This window comes from Barbus barbus, assembly GCF_936440315.1.
Source record: "Barbus barbus genome assembly, chromosome: 27".
NCBI classification, from domain to species: Eukaryota; Metazoa; Chordata; class Actinopteri; order Cypriniformes; family Cyprinidae; genus Barbus; species Barbus barbus.
Genome location: NC_136755.1, coordinates 12,157,875 through 12,175,404, shown reverse-complemented (window position 1 = coordinate 12,175,404; position 17,530 = coordinate 12,157,875). Strand labels below are relative to the sequence as shown.

The 17,530-nt window shown below is 36.6% G+C and overlaps 1 protein-coding gene across 4 annotated transcripts in view; it reads left to right on the top strand.

The window, feature by feature from the left end:
* Positions 1 to 17,530, top strand: part of LOC306846843 (engulfment and cell motility protein 1) — a 98,343-nt gene that overhangs the window by 9,122 nt on the left and 71,691 nt on the right. For 2 of the 4 annotated variants that reach the window (XM_079380492.1, XM_079380485.1), the window contains exon 1: positions 16,829 to 17,084. The exons of the other annotated variants lie outside the window; for them this stretch is intronic. The gene's annotated coding sequence lies outside the window, so the exon portion shown is untranslated. Of the gene's footprint in view, positions 1 to 16,828; positions 17,085 to 17,530 lie in introns of those variants that run through there. 4 annotated transcript variants of the gene reach the window in all.

Below are 17,530 nucleotides of genomic sequence, written 5' to 3'. Positions count from 1 at the left end.
AAAATTAAATGTTATTACGCAAAAAGCATGTGTTAATGAATTGAAATCGTGAAATTTACACACACTTTACTTTAACAACTATTAAAAATTTTAACAATTAAAATGGCCCTATGAAATGCATTTAATTTTTTTCTCAAATTCAGTTTTATTTTTACCAAATTCTGTGTATTCCTTTAAATTTCTGGATTCCATTTGAATTGTTTTAATGATATTTTAATAATCAAAAGCATCTCTAATTAATTGATTTTAGAAAAAAAAAAAAGTGTTGTGCATTTATATTTTTCTGCTAAATAAAGTATTTTTTCTGGTAAATATTCCTTAAAAAATAATGTTTTGATAGTAATTTTACTATTGTTAGTAGATTAAATTAAATTTCATTAAATTAAGCAATATATTTCTGTCACAGTTTCTTCAAGTTAAACTGAATGTTTATTTTGACGGGTTGCTGTGAAGACCTTAAAGTTTCTGTTTGTATATGATACGACAATAGTTTTTCTCAAAATAAACAGTAAATCTAAAGATAATATTCAAATAATCTAAAGATTATGGTCATGTATTTATGTCCTCGTGTAGTGCTGAAAACATTGCGAGCATCAGGCGCCATTCATTCACAGAGAAACATAGAACATGAAGGATTCATTTAAATAGCATTTCTGCTGCTTAATATTCACAGACACTAGAACATATCACGTTTCGATTTAAGTGTGCTGATTTACTGTTAATTTGTTCATTCAAAATGAGCTAAATTCTGTGCCATTCCATAGCCAAAAATCTACCTGAAGTTATCTAAATGCTGATTCACATAGTGTGTTTTTCCTTCTCTTGAAACGGTCCAGGATTGTTTGGTTAACCTGCTGGTGGGTGTCAAGTGCCACCAGTATGTGAGGATAAAGTTGGTATCTATAATAAACTACTCCCTTTAGTGCTTCATAACATGTCTAGAGTTTCAGCTCAGTGATAACATAACTTGTATACATGCACTAGAGCTTGTCAAATTGTGTCTCTTGAAATTACAGTCATACTGATGAAAATCTGGGGCTTGTGAAGAAGATATGCACATTTGCAGAAGTTGGCCACATGCACTCCTCTGTAGGGTCTAAAGCTGCAGACACACATGGCTGCTGGGAGAAGCTTGTTTTTTTGAGGTGCTGGAATGTCTCCTCTGATAACATGGTTGACCTGTGCTACTGTTCAGCTAGGAATGTTCTGCAGGTGGTTTTCTTCACTACAGTTCTGCTATTTCTTTTTTCTTCTCACCCTTCTATGTCTATCCATTTGTTTCAGTCTCTGTCAGGTTGCTATGAACTCTGGCAGACGGTGCATCTGTCTGCTGACCACCTGCTGTAGACATTGTCACAGTGTCTGACCCCTGACAGGCCTGTTTCTGCAAGGTGTGTGTGTTAGTGAGCACTGTTGCAGAAATCTTACTCTGTCCAGTGTCAAAACAAAACAAAACAAAAACTAAAATAATAAAAACAAAACAATTAACATAAAATAAAATCAAAATAAAATAAAATAATTAACATAAAATAAAATAAATAATTAAAAAATTAAATAAATAATTAAAATAAAATAATTAAAAAAAATTAGATCTTGAATTATTATTGTATTATTAAATCTATCTATACAGGCCAAGTTTTATTTCAACAGTCGCCTGAGGCTTTTTATTGTTGCAGTTTTTTTGTTTACATGATTGAACTGGAGTCACGTTAGAGCCACTGTTTCTGAAAAAAACTGCACATCCGTCCTCAGCGGAGAGGAAATCTGAGTAGAGAGTCAGGTGAGCTGCTTCCTGTGCCACCTACAGCGCATACTCATCTATTTCCTGCTATAATGGACATGTAGAATGTTTTTCCAGAGACGAGTATTATGTTCTTTCCTGTTTGTTGTTTGATCGCATTGTAATGACATTCAAGAGGGTTATTACTCTTTCCATGGCCAGAACAGGACTCTGAGAATGCCTTTTATCGCTGATGTAATTGATTTAATATGAAAAATTTTGTAATAATAGAATCTTCAACATTTTGAGAACAGGCAGACAGAGTAAGGTCATTTTATGATGCATTTTTGAATCGTTCTGGTTCACCTAAAAAAAAAAAAAAAATGTGAGCCACACTTCACCAGCTGGATCAGTGTCAATAACATGATGCCCATTTTTGTCTGGATGGTAAATTTGTTCTAAAATACATAAAAAAAAAATGTAATTCACACTTATGATTTGAATACACCTCTTCTATGATAAGCATGTTTTTATTTTCTACATTAAAATTCATTTTAGATTTTTTTTTTTTCTGGTGTTTTTAGTAAAAAATATCAGGGTGATAAAATCACTGTTAATTTGTTATTTATATAATATACAGTATTTGTTGTTTTTTCAATTAGCTTTTGTTTTTATTTTTATCTTTTATTGTTTTAATTTTAGTTCTGTGCTTTTGTAATTTTATTATTATTTTTTTTACAGTTTTAACTTGAAGCATGTTTTAAACTATATTTCATGGACGGTCTTATTTGTCATTTTCCCAAATTCAAACAACAAGAAAAAAGGTAGCCATGCCCATGCCTATAATAGATCTACATCAATTGAAGGACATCCTGAGAGATGTAAATGGTACCACCATGAAGAATAACAGCCCAATGCAAACCCCAATGAATGGGTAGAGTAGGGCTGAGGCCCAAAGATGAAAGCGTGTCTGGGCACACACACATAATGAAGGCTGGCATTGCGATGGGCGTTTCCAGTGAAGGCGGTTTGACTGAGGAGAAGATCCTGAAAATGGGCAGTGGAAAGGGCTGTGTTTGGTTTCGGCCCATGATGATGGGGGGATGGTTGGTGAAAGACCAGATACAGCTGGGGGTTTGGGAGGAGCAATGGACAGCTGGCTTTGTGTGTGTGTGTGTTAAGCACAGTGTCTCTTTGTTCCCCTCCCCTCCGCCTTGCACCGACCGGATCATTTAAGACCATAGCCGTTCATTGGCACCTCAGGTTCAGGAACAGCCTGGCGACTCTACAGAATGGCTGCACTCTACAGGGAAGATGCTTTGAAGGTTAGAAGGCCCAGCAGACAATAATCTATGCCAGCACTCCCACAGCGTGCAGTGTTTCCATAGCACGCTATTATTGCCCAAATTACAGTGCTTGAGATAATTATGTATATATATATATATTATAATGCTTGGTATGGAAGCTTAAACTTTACTGCTGCTGAATGATAGTTCTTCAGGCCTGAGATCTTCAGAAAATCCAGTCAGTCAAGGCTCAGTGCAGGTTAAAGCATTGCTTTTGACCCTCAAACACTTTGTTTGTGCAACTCGGAGAGTTTATTTTCATTGCTCCCAAGAATATTTTCCACTAATGGCGGGATAGTAGTGAAAAATTTCTGTCAAATTGTCGGGTTAAGCCTTGTAGTTTTAGAGAGCGAGTCTCGTTTCTTGAAGACTTTTTCTTTACTTAAATGGACCGTGTATTTGAACCAGTTCCATGAAGTGGGATGAGTAAAAATAGCATCAAATCAATCACGGAATGTTCCAGACTCTTGCAGGTCTCGATTCAGGATAAATTAACCCATCAGGGATTGTGGTGACATGTTGCTCTATATTCTCAATATCTAGAATTGCTGGCTTAAAATGGGTTGGAACGGTGTGATGTTTATTTTCTAAGTGATTGGACAGTTGAAAGAAAGGGAAAAGGGAAGTGGTGTGTGGCCAAGTATAGTGACCCATACTCGGAATTTGTGCTCTGCATTTAACCCATCCCGGAGCAGTGGGTCCGGTGCCTTGCTCAAGGGTCTCACCTCAGTCGTGGTATTGAGAGTGGAGAGAGTGTTGGTTATTCACTCCCCCCACCTACAATCCCTGCAAGACCCGAGACTCGAACCCACGACCTTCGGGTTACAAGTCCAACTCTCTATCCATTAGGCCACGACTGCCTAGAGAGAACTGGTATATAGGGACAAGAAATTAAAAACCGGGCCAGCAAGTAACCACCTAGCAACCACCCACAACACCTTCGAAACAGCACAGCAACAGGTTAAAAACCTTAGCAACTACACTTCGAAGACCGTTCTGCATTGTTTTTAGTGTTTTGAAGTTAATTTAATTTTGGGTGGTTGCTACACTATTATAATATTTATTAAAACTGATTTAACATAAATTTTTATATTGTTTTAATTTAAGCTTTAGTCTTAGTGATTTTTGTTTTGTGATTTTTGTGATTTTTTTATTTTATTTTATTTTTTTATTGGCTTTTATTATTATTTCAGGTTTAGTTTTATTAATTTTAGCACCTAAAGGGTTAGTATTGTTGTAGCTTCGTAAAATTATGGTTGAACCACTGATGTCACACAGACTTCTATAACGTTTTCCTTATTAACTTTCTGAGCCTTGAACGTGCCAGTTGAGTTGCTGTCTATAGAGGGTCAGAAAGCTCTTGGATTTCACCAAAAATATCTTAATTTGTGTTCCTAAAATGAACATAGGCCTTATGAGTTTGGAACAACATGAGAGTGAGTAATTAATGACAGAATGTTCATTTCTGGGTGAACTAACTCGTTAAACTTATTTTATTTCAGTTAATTATTTTTTTTTTCTTTCACAACTGATTAATTAATACGCATCAGACTCAGTGTGCAAGGTTTCTGTGCATGACAAATTTTTTGAATAACGAATACGAAAAACGCACATGAAAATTTCAGACTGAGTGTGCAATGACCTTAAGTGATGTGTTAAAAATCACTCTGAACACCTTAGTAATGTCAAAGCAAAACCCTGACATAATGGCTGCGTCCACACTGTAAAAAAAAAAAAAAAAAAGTTGAGCCAACTTTAAAATTTTAAGGCAACCTGCTTCAGCAGATTTTTGAGTTCTCTCAACTTATTTCTGTAGGAGATTCTCAACTTTTTGTTGTATAAACTTAAAACAACTCAAAAATCTGCTGAAGCTGGTTGCCTTAATTTTAAGTTGGCTCAATTTTTTTTTTTTTTTTTTTTTTTTTTTTTTACAGTGCAAAAGCTAAAACATGCTGCCTTTGGAGGATGCATTCCAGAGCAGGAAGGCATCAGGGCATGCTCAAATCCAGTGTAAACTTCACTTCCTGTTTACTGCGACGCCTTCATCTGATTGATTTTTGAAGCCTGCATAGATGTATCCTTTGCTTGACATCCCACAATCCTGTGTATTCACTTCTGTGACAGTTGAGCTAAAAATAAAAATGGCATCTGGAAGCTGCAGTTGGTGGTCAGTTTGTGTGTAAATGTAGGTTTTTGACAAACTTCTTCAACTATGGTGTCAGTTCTAGCAAGAAATTAGTTTTGCAGTAATTACATATTCACTTAGTTATCACCAAAGCTCTCTCAGATTTGCTGTCATAAAGTCCTTGTTTGAATGGAGGAGCTCTCCCTGCATGATTCCTCAGATGTTATTTATAACGTTTTAATTGATTCAGTAGCTGCAGGAACATGTTTCCGTTACCTAAGCTGGAGATGACCAGTGTTGCGTGAATAGAAAACAAAACACTGACAGCTGAATGTAATTTGGCTTGAATCTGTAGACAAAGCTCAGGACAGAACTGTATTGGCCCTACAGAGACTTCAAACTAAACTGGATCTTCAGGTTTTTAGTTGTCAGAAGACTGTAGAATCGCAATAGGAAAGTAAGTGGCCTCATTCAAACTCACTCGCGGTATGTTCAGGCTACAGATGTCAAGTATGCAGACCCCTCCAGCCGAGAGCCTGGGAACCCCCACATCACCATTAGCAAACTGACGGATGCCATTAATCTTTACGTCGCATGACTGATTATTCATGGTATGATCCCGTGTGAAATGGAGCTGGTTCCACTGCTGTTTATTTTCATGTTGTCTGTGACTCCTGCTGTTATCCGTGTCCTGAAATCACCTCTCATCTGGCTGTACATTACGCTGGCTGCTTGAAGCAGAATTCTCATCATCTTCTGAGCTGAGCAATCTAGAGAGTCGTTTAGAGATGCTTCTCAGGTGTGTATCACTGCATCCCTGCTCTGACAGACACATCTGAGCTCAGTGAAACCTCCGACTAGTGGAAAAGGGAGGAGTGCTTTGATAAAATGGGAGTAATGATGACAAGCCCTGAAATGAAGTAATGAAGACTTTTTTTTTTTTTTTTTTTAGAATCTGTACAAACTTTCTTGTGTGCCAGCTTAACCTGCAAAGACAGCTGTAGATGATCCAGACTGACTTGAAGGGATAGTTCATCCAAAAATGAAATTCTGTCATTAATTACTCACCCTCATGTCGTTCCAAACCCGTAAGAACTTTGTTCATTTTGGAACACAAATTAAGATATTTGTGATGTAATCGAAGAGCTTTCTGACCCTGCATAGACAGCAATGCAACTGAAATGTTATAAGGCCCAGAAAGGTTGTGAGGACATCATTAAAATAGTCCATGTGACATCAGTGATTCAAACGTAATGTTATGAAGCTACGAGAATGCTTTTTGTGCGCAAAGAAAACAAAAATAAAGACTATTCAACAATTCTTCTCTTCTTTGTCAGTCTTCATTACTGGAAACATCAGGAAAAGTCATAGGAACTCATTGGAACTTCAGTTTCTTTTTGTAGAAGACTGGATTAGTCTGGTTTCTGGTAGTGTGGTTTTCTTGAGAAAGTGAGGAAAGGTGTTTCGCTCTAGCATTGTGGTTGCTCAGACCTTTTCCTAGACCCAGTTCCACACTAGTTTGTTGTATAGTTGTAGTTCCAGTGTGAATGAATGAAGTTCATGTTGAAATTATTTGTCTCCAGTCTATGGATTGGGTTTGTCCTCAACTCTCACTCTCATTGTGCTCATATGAACTCAAGATGATCAAACTATTTGTAATGTTTCATTCATCCCAAGAGAGCAGAACGGCTGTGTTTATCTACTGCTGGCCTGATGCATCATTTTCAGGCGTGTTTCTGACAATTGTGTAAGTGGGAATTCGGAAAAGGGAATTTATGATTTCAAGCAGACGAGAATAGAGAGGGTTGTCATGACCCACCTCGACAGACACGAATAGAGCCTTGACTTATGGTGGATCCATCTTCCCAATTATTTATATTCCAGGGGAAACAAGTTCTTCCACTTCCCTTTTCTTTTGCAAGTTAACATAAAACCGACTTGGAAAGAAGTCTTTTGTTTTACTTCCACAATTGTTTAATCTCACATATTGTGTTTTGGATACCTGTTCTGGGAACTGTCCAAATGCATTGCAGATGATAAGAAATATGCCTCTCCTGTGATTCCTAACGACTGTTAAATCATCTTGCTAAATTATTAACATATTAGTTACATTTTCTACAGCAAGCATGACTATTACTGTTACTAATTCTGTCGCTATTTGAAAAAACTCTGAACTCTTATTACCACCCTAAACTTGTGAAATATAATATAATATAATGGTTGTATTATGGTACAGTACATACTGCTATTTAGTTTATTGTTTGTGAAAGATGAGATGCATTGTTGAACAAGCTCTTCTTTCCTTTGATTATCTAATGCTTGTTTTTCATTGAGGAGCATGTTTCATAACCCACGTGTTTGTGTAATTCAGTACTTTATATAGCACTCACTATTTCTGAAAGAACAGTTTATGAACAATGCTGCCCACTCCATCCCACACTATGGTAAGTGCTCCTGAGGGCAGCGCATCGCATCGCCTGCGTTTAACATTCATCAGCGGTTGTAACACTTCGCCTGTGCCACATCCTGCTAAATAAAGGTTTTGTGCTTATCCCTGGAGAGACCCACACCTCTTCCATCTCCTCGGCCTGAGGCCATCATCTCAGAGACTATACAAATCAACACGGTTCCCATGGTTTCCCAAACAGGGTCTGTCCGTCAGGGCTGGTGTCAAACGGTCAGAAGCTACCATTGTGTGATGCCTACAACAGCCAGAGGTCAGTAGCACATTTTCAGCATGGATTCACCCAGGAGCTGTGAACTCATTCATGAGACGTGTTCATTGATTGAACTCCATTAGCTCTTCCCCATTATGTGATCGGTGGAAAGTTTTGTTTCGTTTCCTTATAGTAATGTATCAAAGATTATAAAAGCTAAGATGACTTGCATTGCTTTTTGGTTACATGTTCAGAGTTTACATAGATTAAAAATGGTTTATATTTGAAAGAATTTGATTATAGTTATAGTATTGTTATCTAAAGATTTAATATTGCAAATTATAAGAGATCGACAGTGAGTATATGATTGGATCATGGGAGTAAAATGTAGTTTTTCTAACATTTATAGAAGACCTGAATTTTAAATGCTTCTTTAGAAGAACATGTCCCAAAATATGGATAAATTGATCAATTTAAAAAAAAAAAAAAATTTAGACATCAATATTAGCTTTAGGATTATATATATATATATATATTAGGTTAATCCTGTGTATAATAAATAAATACTAATTAATTCTATATATTTAGTATAGTTGAGTAGAAATATTAAAATAGCGCATAATAATTAATAAAATGTGTTATTAACAACAAGAACAACAACACAATGTATGTGTATATAATGAATAAATACTAATATTAATTATTCTAAATATAAATTGTCATATAATTAAGTACAAACGTTAGTGCATAATAATTATTAATAAGTGACAAGATATTATTATTATTATTATTAATAATAATAATAATAATGTTATTATTATGTGTGTAGATATATACTAATCCTAATTATTCTATATAAATTGTTTAGTATAATTAAGTATAAATATTTAAGTAGTGCAAAATTACTCAAATTATTATTATTAACAATAATGTGTGTATATAATAAATACTAATATTATATTCTGTATATAAATTGTCTTATAATTAAGTACAAATGTTAAAGTGCATAATTGTTCAAGTGACAGGATATTATTATTATTAATAACAATAATAAAAAATATAATCATAGCAAAAACTGTTAATGACTGTTAATGGTTGTTAATAATACTAATAATAACGTTTATTATTATTATTATTATATATTAATTAACAATAATGTGTATATAGTGGATAAATACTAATATGATTTATTCTATGAACTTAGTCAAATTAAGTATAAATATTAAAATAATTATAAAAAATTACTATTAATATATATATTTTTTATATATATATATATATTATGATGCTGAAATTGTCATAATTAAGTACACGTTAAAAGTGCATAATTATTAAAAAGTGACAGGATGATAATAATAATTATTATTATTGCATGCTACTGCTGTCATTTTGCTCCCGTTTTCCCTGTACAAACCAATTTAATTTTGTTTGGTGACACTATAGAGGCAGCGATATCTTGCTCTGGAGTTTGCGCACTTTGCTTCACTTGCAGTGAAAATGACCGTCATCGCTATGAGATCCAGTGGTGTTGGATGCTGAATTAGTAGCTGATCTCTGACTGCTGGATGCCTCCACATCCTCTCTCCTAATCTCTCTGCTATGCCTGTCTAGCAGATCCAAGAGCTGCACTGGCCAGGGTCTTGTGGTGATGTTTGAGGAAATTGCCTGAATTTCTTTCATCCCATCCCATCATTACTAATTAGTTTTAATTTAGCCAGAGAAACCAAGGAAATGAGGTGAGGGTTGATTTAAGAGTACTTAAATGTTCCAGTTCACTTTGTGGGATGTTTGTGTGCGCAAAGTGACTTACCAGAAGTGATTCATCGTAATGCTCTAAAGCTATTCTTGAGGAAACTATAATTCACAAAATAACCAACTTTCTACGGTTTATTTAAATAATAATTATAGATTGTCTAGTTACTTGTGGACTTTTTTTTTTCTTGTGCTGATGCGCAGTGGCGTCGGCATCTGCTGCCTACGAGGCTATTTGCCCCAACAAAATGTTTACTTTTCGGTTCAGTTTGAATTTGCTATTTTCATTCAGTATGGTTCAAAAGTCTGGAATCAGTAAGAAATTAATAATTTTATTCAGCAGTTTATTCCATTAAATTAAAGACACTTGAGACATGTATAATGGACATTTATAATTAATACAAAATGTTTCTATTTCAAATAAATGCTTTCTATTATTTCAATTAATGTATCCTGAAAAAAGAAAATGCACAGTTTCCACAAAAATATGAAGAAGCAGCACAGCTGTTTTTGATATTGATAATAATAAAAAAAAAATTCTTGAGGAAAAAAATCAGCATATTAGAATGATTTCTGAAGGATCATCTGGAGTAATGTTTGCCATCATGGGAATAAATTACATTTAATAAAATATTATTAAGAAATAGTTGTTTTTAATTGTAATAATATTTCACTGTATTTTTGTTTTTATTGCCTTTTTCTTTTCTAAATGGTAAATGCAGCCTTGGTGAGCACAAGATATTTCTTTCAAAAACATTTTAAAATCTTACCAGCCCAACATTTTTGAATGGTATTGTATCTATTTTAAAATCTATCAGCTGATTATTAAAATCTGACTTTATGATCAGTTTCTACTGAATGCATTATTGGTTGCCCTATTTGTTAGTCATATTCATACATGCTTTTGCAAGTGGTTTGTAAGAAAGTTGTTTGAGTTTGCAGGTAGATTGCATCAGTGAGGGAGTGTGGTAACAGCGTCTCATGTTTGAAGGCTGTCATGGGTCTGACCTGTTTCGAGTGTTTCCTACTGGGTTGAGGAGTCTGTGAACAGAAGGTCACACAGCCAGTGACTGAATCATGCTCTCCCCACCTCCATCCCTTGTCTTGCATCCGCAAACGCTTTTGTAACATAAAGACACTTTTAGATAGAAGACACTCTTAGACCTGAAAACAAACCACTTCACCTGCCAAATACATGTCACTGTGACCAAACTCTCGGCTTGCGCTGCATTAATTTAGACATTAGTCATTCTCTCAGTGATCAGGTTAGTTATAATTAATCTTTCCTAGAATATTACAGTTGAGAAATAGCATATCATCCTGTTTACAGAATACTGTTTTAATGAGCTTTTTGATATCACTGTGTAAATATAACTCTGGAATGGAAATGCAAAGAAGTTATTTTTTTTAAAAGAAAAACTGCAGATTGATTTTCTTGTTTTTATAAGGGAAAAACACAGGGATCCTGAAAAAGGGATCTTATATAGTCTTGCAGCAGTGTACATCTATTTTTAATAGCTATATTTTCACATGTACTGTAAAGAGAGTTACAAGAAGTAATATTTTTAATAAATGTTTTAAACCCATCTGAATGTCTTTTTAATGTGAATCTGGTGTATATCAAAAACAGATTTAATTGAAAAGACTCAGAAATGCATGCATTAGATAACTAGAGCTGTGACTAACAACAGTTTTGATATGTGATTGTGTGCAAAAAGTATTTCAAATACATTTTTAACAAAACAAAATGATTTAAAAGCTGTTTGGAAGCAGTGAAATAGATTAATCCAGACTAAGGTTTCCATGCACAAAGGTGGTTTGCAGCTCTGCTCACACGTACCACCAGCCCTTGTCTGCTTTTGGCAAACTAACTTCCAGGGCTGGATTGGGTGACTTAATCAGGTTTGTCAGAGGCAGTACAGCGTGTAGGGGGTCTCTTTGCTCATGGGGAGGGGTGTAGGTACTAAAAACAAGAAAGGGCTAATTGGAACACAGCACATCACACATGCATCTCCAAGGAGACAGCTGGCTCCTCGACCACCAAGACGGGAACATCTCTTCTAGGTCAGCTGTGTTTGTTTCTCTAGTCAGGAGACTTTTTATTTGAGGTGAGATGAGAAGCTTGTGTGCTTATATGACTTGAATATATTCCACAGTGAAATATGAGCCCTATTTGGATGCTACTGGTGTTCTAAACTCTGAGCAGCAAAATCTAGATAATCATTTTACCTGATGCTAATGTTAATATGGCTAGTCTTTGGAGTTTCCACTATTTGGTTTTCCTCAATTTCAGTGCACTTTTTCATTGGATGCTCTCTGTATTAGGGATGCAACAGCACAGTCCACAGTTCAATAAATACAATGTTTTTTTAATTTAACAATGTTTTTCGGTTTGGTTTGTTTCTGATGGCGTGGCACATCAGAGTAGGGCTGCATGATTAATCAAATGCGATTTGTCATGCGCATCTTGTCAGTAAAGACGTTTCTGTGATTAGTAGTAAATCTCCATCACGTGCTTTCACATGGAGCAGCATTTACTACACAGCGCCGTAGTTCACTGACAAAAAAAAAAATTGCAGACGATATAATGTGGGATTTATGACATCGAAGAAATCGTTCGAGATAATGAAAGCTGTTTGTGTGGCTTCTCAGTGAACTACGGCTCTGTGTAGTAAATGCTGCTCCATCTGAAAGCACATGAAAATACCACATTTAATAAAACATGGATTATCATATGTCTACTTCAAATTTCTTTAGATAGAAGTATCATTGTAGTGGACATTATCGAGCTCTGTAAACACATGTAATGTATGTTCTCATTGCTAGAGGGCGCCCTAGTGTAGAAACTCCAAATATGCATCACAGAAGTAATAGAACTGATGTCACGTTCCAGGAAATCCCTAATATGGACAAAGGTATCCAGCTTTTGAAGTAACCGAATAAAAAGAAGATTGAAGTGCTTAAACTGATCAAACATGAAGACAATAAATACTTGACTGTGACCGTATACTGTATAGTTGATCTGTGTTCTTTAACCCTTTCACACGTGAGTTTAAAATATTCTAGCTGAGCCGCCAGGGTGAGTATTTTTAGGTACCGTTACTTTAGAATGTTTAGCCTTGTTGTTTCCATGACGACACATCATGCTTGTCATGTGATGCACCGCAGCCACAATAGCGCTGTATGACACGTGGATCACACACAGCAGTGAACATACACCCGGAGCAGTGGGCAGCCATTTATGCTGCGGCGCCCGGGGAGCAGTTGGGGGTTCGGTGCCTTGCTCAAGGGCACCTCAGTCGTGGTATTGAAGGTGGAGAGAGCGCTGTACATTCACTCCCCCCACCTACAATCCCTGCCGGCCGGGGACTCGAACCCGCAACCTTTCGATTACGAGTCCAACTCTCTAACCATTAGGCCACGACTTCCCAAACCTGGTGATGGGCGCCATGTTAGTTTGTGCTGAATCCCAGCTGTGGGATTTAAAACACTGGGAGAAGAGCAGAGTAAACTTTCTAGTTATCTACACCAGGGGTTTTCAACCTGTGGAGCCCCCAGGGGGGCGCCAGCACCTGTCAAGGGGGGCGCGAGCATCAATTAATTCAGAGACATTGGCCGTTTCTCAATACCAAGTTCGCAGAGTCTGGACTTCCGTCCTTTCGAGTTTGGACTTGCCAAGTTCGACTCAGAAGAACGAACTCTCGAGGACGGGAGGACGAACTGAATTCTGGGTTATGGCCCGTATCAAGTCCGCACAAGTCACCTCTCGATGCATCCTCGGTAAAAGGGGCGGATCAAGAACACATCCGGGGATTTGAACTGGACTTGGCTAGATGTGAACTTTGAATTGGAACAGTACTTGGGCAGCGACTGATGACGTTTCACAAGTCCACAAGAACACAAGAACACAAGTACAGACAAGTACGCATATTGTGAAACGGCCATTGCCTTGAAGATTTATGAATACGAGCTTTCAAATCTTCAGCCATCCGCTAGGGGGCAATCTGACTCCCGCTGTTAGGCGACAGTGAGAATGGTGTAAAATGATTTACGGTTAGTCATGTCAGAAATCCAAGGGGGGCGCGAGTGAAATTAGACAAACTTGGGGGGGCGCATGTCCTAAAAGGTTGAAAACCCCTGATCTACACAGTCTGTAAATGATATCAATAAAACATGTCATCAGATTATATTTGTAAGGATCATTATTGCTGTTTCCATAGACATCGGCGTGTATTTTACAAACTATAAATGTATGGTTTTACTAGTCACCGGTGTGATCGTACGCTTCAGGGACCAGCCAAGACTGATCACACCAGTGTGATCATACGGGTCAAAGGGTTAAGCCATCTAGGCTATTTTCAAGGGCACACCCAAAAATTTAAATTCTGTCATTAATTACTAGGGTTGGGTACCGTTCACATTTGAACCGGTACGGTGCCGGTATCAGTACCTGAAATTCGGTACCGGTACCCAACGGTACCTTTTTTCGGTACTTTACTCTCTGTGTAATAACAAAAACATTTATTTCAGTGGAAAAATAAGTCCAAAACTCTCAATTTCAACATTTTGAACAATAGGGCCCTACAATTTTTTTTTTTTTTTCTTCTAGAAATTCTTGTTTTATTTTTTTCTGATAATCAAAAGAAGGCATGAAACATTTATTTATTTTTAATCAAATGAAAATGAAACCCTTTTATTTTTGGCAAACAAACAAAGGTTTACTGGTAAAATTAATACATGGTAGAAAAATAGTGTGAATATTCCTTTAACATTTTTTTAATAATAATTATTTTTATCATTTAATTGTTCTATTTAAATTTGACAGTAAATAGAATATATAAAGACGTACATTATACTGCACAAAAGTAATACAAGAGTAATATATTTCTGTTGCATGTTAAACCGCACTTTTATTTTGACAGGTTGCCGTGAAGTTTCTGTATATACAGTATGATATGATGCTAGTTTTCTCAAATGAAATGGTAAAATTCTATGAAGTGACTCTCACTGTCTGTAAGTTCATGTCATGTAGTGAGATGCAGAGGCCGAAAATCACCGCGAGTTCACGTGTGCTTCAGAATTTGTGTAGTAAACAAAACCGCGTCTCCGCCATTCATACATACCAAGGCTAATGGAACATGCAGGATTCATATTTAAACTCTTTTTGCATTTTAATATTCACATACACTAGTTCATATCGCGATTCGAATTAAGTGACAGACCTTCTTCTATTCATCCAAAAATGTACGAATTCTGTTGCATTCCGCGCTATAAAGTAAATTCTGTTTTTATGAATGGACTCCGCCATCCCGCCAGTGTTTTTGCGGAAACCGTATGACCCCAGAAATGTAAGCACACTTCAGAACATTTTGGTTTGCCCAGTGTGTTGTGTTTTAAAGAGTTGCAGGGACATCATGTCAGAGGGTATACTCTCTCTCGCATGTGCCCAAATGTGTTCTCAGGTACCGAATGATTTAATGTGAATCGGTACTCGGTAGTAAAACAGTATGAGGGTGAGTAAACGAACTATTCTTTGAATGGAGAACATCTGAACATGTTGCACTTTGTATTGTTTAAAGTGGCGCTGCCATTCATTTATCACAGTAAAGTACCCAAAAGAAGGTCACTGTCTAATTTTAGATGTGCTCATTTTCTGGAAAAATGTGTTGATCTTTTTCTTTCTCCTCATTTGTCTCTCTTTCTCTCAAGCTGGCCTCATAGACCTTCACCAATTTAACCAGTCAGTCTAAACAGTGCTGGTTTGATGTACCTGACCACGCATGAATCTAGGCCAGACCCAACATTTTTCATTGACCAGCTCTCCACTGATCTCTATTCATAGCTTGGGAACCCAGAGCCACCTCAACAGCTGTGAGAGCAGGGCCGGCCGGCCCCTAGGAGCCCACAATGGGTGGAACCAACATATGCTCCTTCTCATTCACTGACATGAGCCAATTTACCCATCATCCCCCTGAACCTTTAATGGGTAACGAGATGTTAGCAGCTCTTGAGTTTGCCACCCAGCTGCTGCTGTTGCATCAGAAACGTCCAAGCCTGCTCCTCAAAACTGTGAGAGGTTGAGCAGATATGGGAAATGAGAGTGGCCTGCCCATGCTGTAATCAGCAGCTCTTGTGCTCGTTTCCTTTTTTTCATTCTTTTAAAATGTGCCCTTGTGACAATTAGCACACTGATCATTACTGCTATTTGTGTGTTGCACCAGGCATCAGTTTCCGGGAATGTCATTCTGCCCAGCTAGTCATAAACTGAGCATGTTATTTTTCCGCTTCATAGGTTGTTTTTTAATTTTGTTACCATGGCACTGTGAGTCAGTGTCAGTCTAGTGTCAACTTTATGTTTATGGTTTATGTGGGTCCCACATGTTTTGCAGCGGATGTGACGTCTGAGAAATCAAAGGAATTATTTAAAAGATACAAAAATTTTACCCTGAAGTGGACTGCATTCATATTGATTTGTACTAATCAAGACCGAGGGGTGTTTATGAAAGGCCCAGCTGAGCCCGTTTTTGTTTTATATGGGTATGAATAAGGATGAATTTTTTCATTTTAATTTAAAAACTTTTTTTTATTTGTTTGGTGACATCTTAAAGTTACTGAAACCTATCTGACTTTGGTTTCAAGATTAGTTATAAGATGAATCTAATGATTTCACATTCGCATTTAATTTCTATTTTATATTTTATTTCAGTTTTTTTTTTTTTTTTTTATTAGTTGATACAGTATTTATAAATTATGGTTTAGTGTACCGAGTTGAATTCATTGTGATATTTATTTATTTATTTATTTATTTATTTATTTTTTGATGGCAAAAGTTGGTTTAGGATTGTTGTCATTACTGTATTAAAGGGATTTGTCACAAATTCTTTACATTACAGCAATAAAAATGAATAATGGAAATTTGTTTGTTACTGTAAAAAAGTCGTTACTTTACGTAACAACTTTACGAATTTCTTTGTCTTGTTCAGACATACATATGTCTTGAAAACGACTTCCTGTGATCTAATCACCACACAGATTTATTTTTACAATTTGTCTTCTAAATACATGCACCAAATCATTGCTTTATCTCAAGCGATCAGTGCGTCTCCATATTTCCTGTTATTGTTTGACATGCTCAGATAAGCCGAGCAAGGAGCCTATGGGTCTGTTTCCTCCTCACGTCTTCTGTTGCGTTTTGTCTTTGAAATTTGCCGCCTTTTTGTGTAACTGTGGCCCAGCAGTTTCCTCTTCTCGTGATGAACGCCTACTTCCTCCACCTCTTTCACCTCTCTTTCTTTATCTCTCTCTTTCTTGCTGGTTAAGACAAGGTTCATGTGAAGTTGTGTGATAAATACGGGTATAGTCTTGATTTTGAAGTCTTTTGTTGATGATGATTCTCAGTGGAGAAGCAACACACTGCACTGCTGAGGCTTAAAGAGCAGGAACATCAACTTGTTTGAGCAGCTGCTAGTTGCAGAGGTTTCCGGGTAAGTTTCTTTATGCTTTTAGATGAATCCGGGCTGCTCAGGGTGTGGCTTTGGCCCCTGGGGTCAACTCTGCGACCCCTAACATATCACTACAGATCGATCTGTGAACCAGGCTGCATTTTTCTTTTCGTAAACCTAAATAAATTGCAGAAAGTTTTCGTTCGGTCTGGTTGTTTCTTTGAGGTGTCTCAGTTGAGCAGGCAAGATCATCTGTATTGACCAGACACTTGAATGTGCTTTGAAATGATTTGATCTGCAATGTTTTTGACTGTGCATCTGTTGAGTGACATTTCCACACTTTACTCTGCTGTGTTTACTAAATAGATGCATATTTTATCCAGTTTTTTGTGGGTGGATGCTTATTTTAGCATTGTAACTTTAATCAGTATTCTCTTAATAGGGTATTTTTTTACTAAAAGGTGCAGTTTCCTTGTTAGGTACTAGTG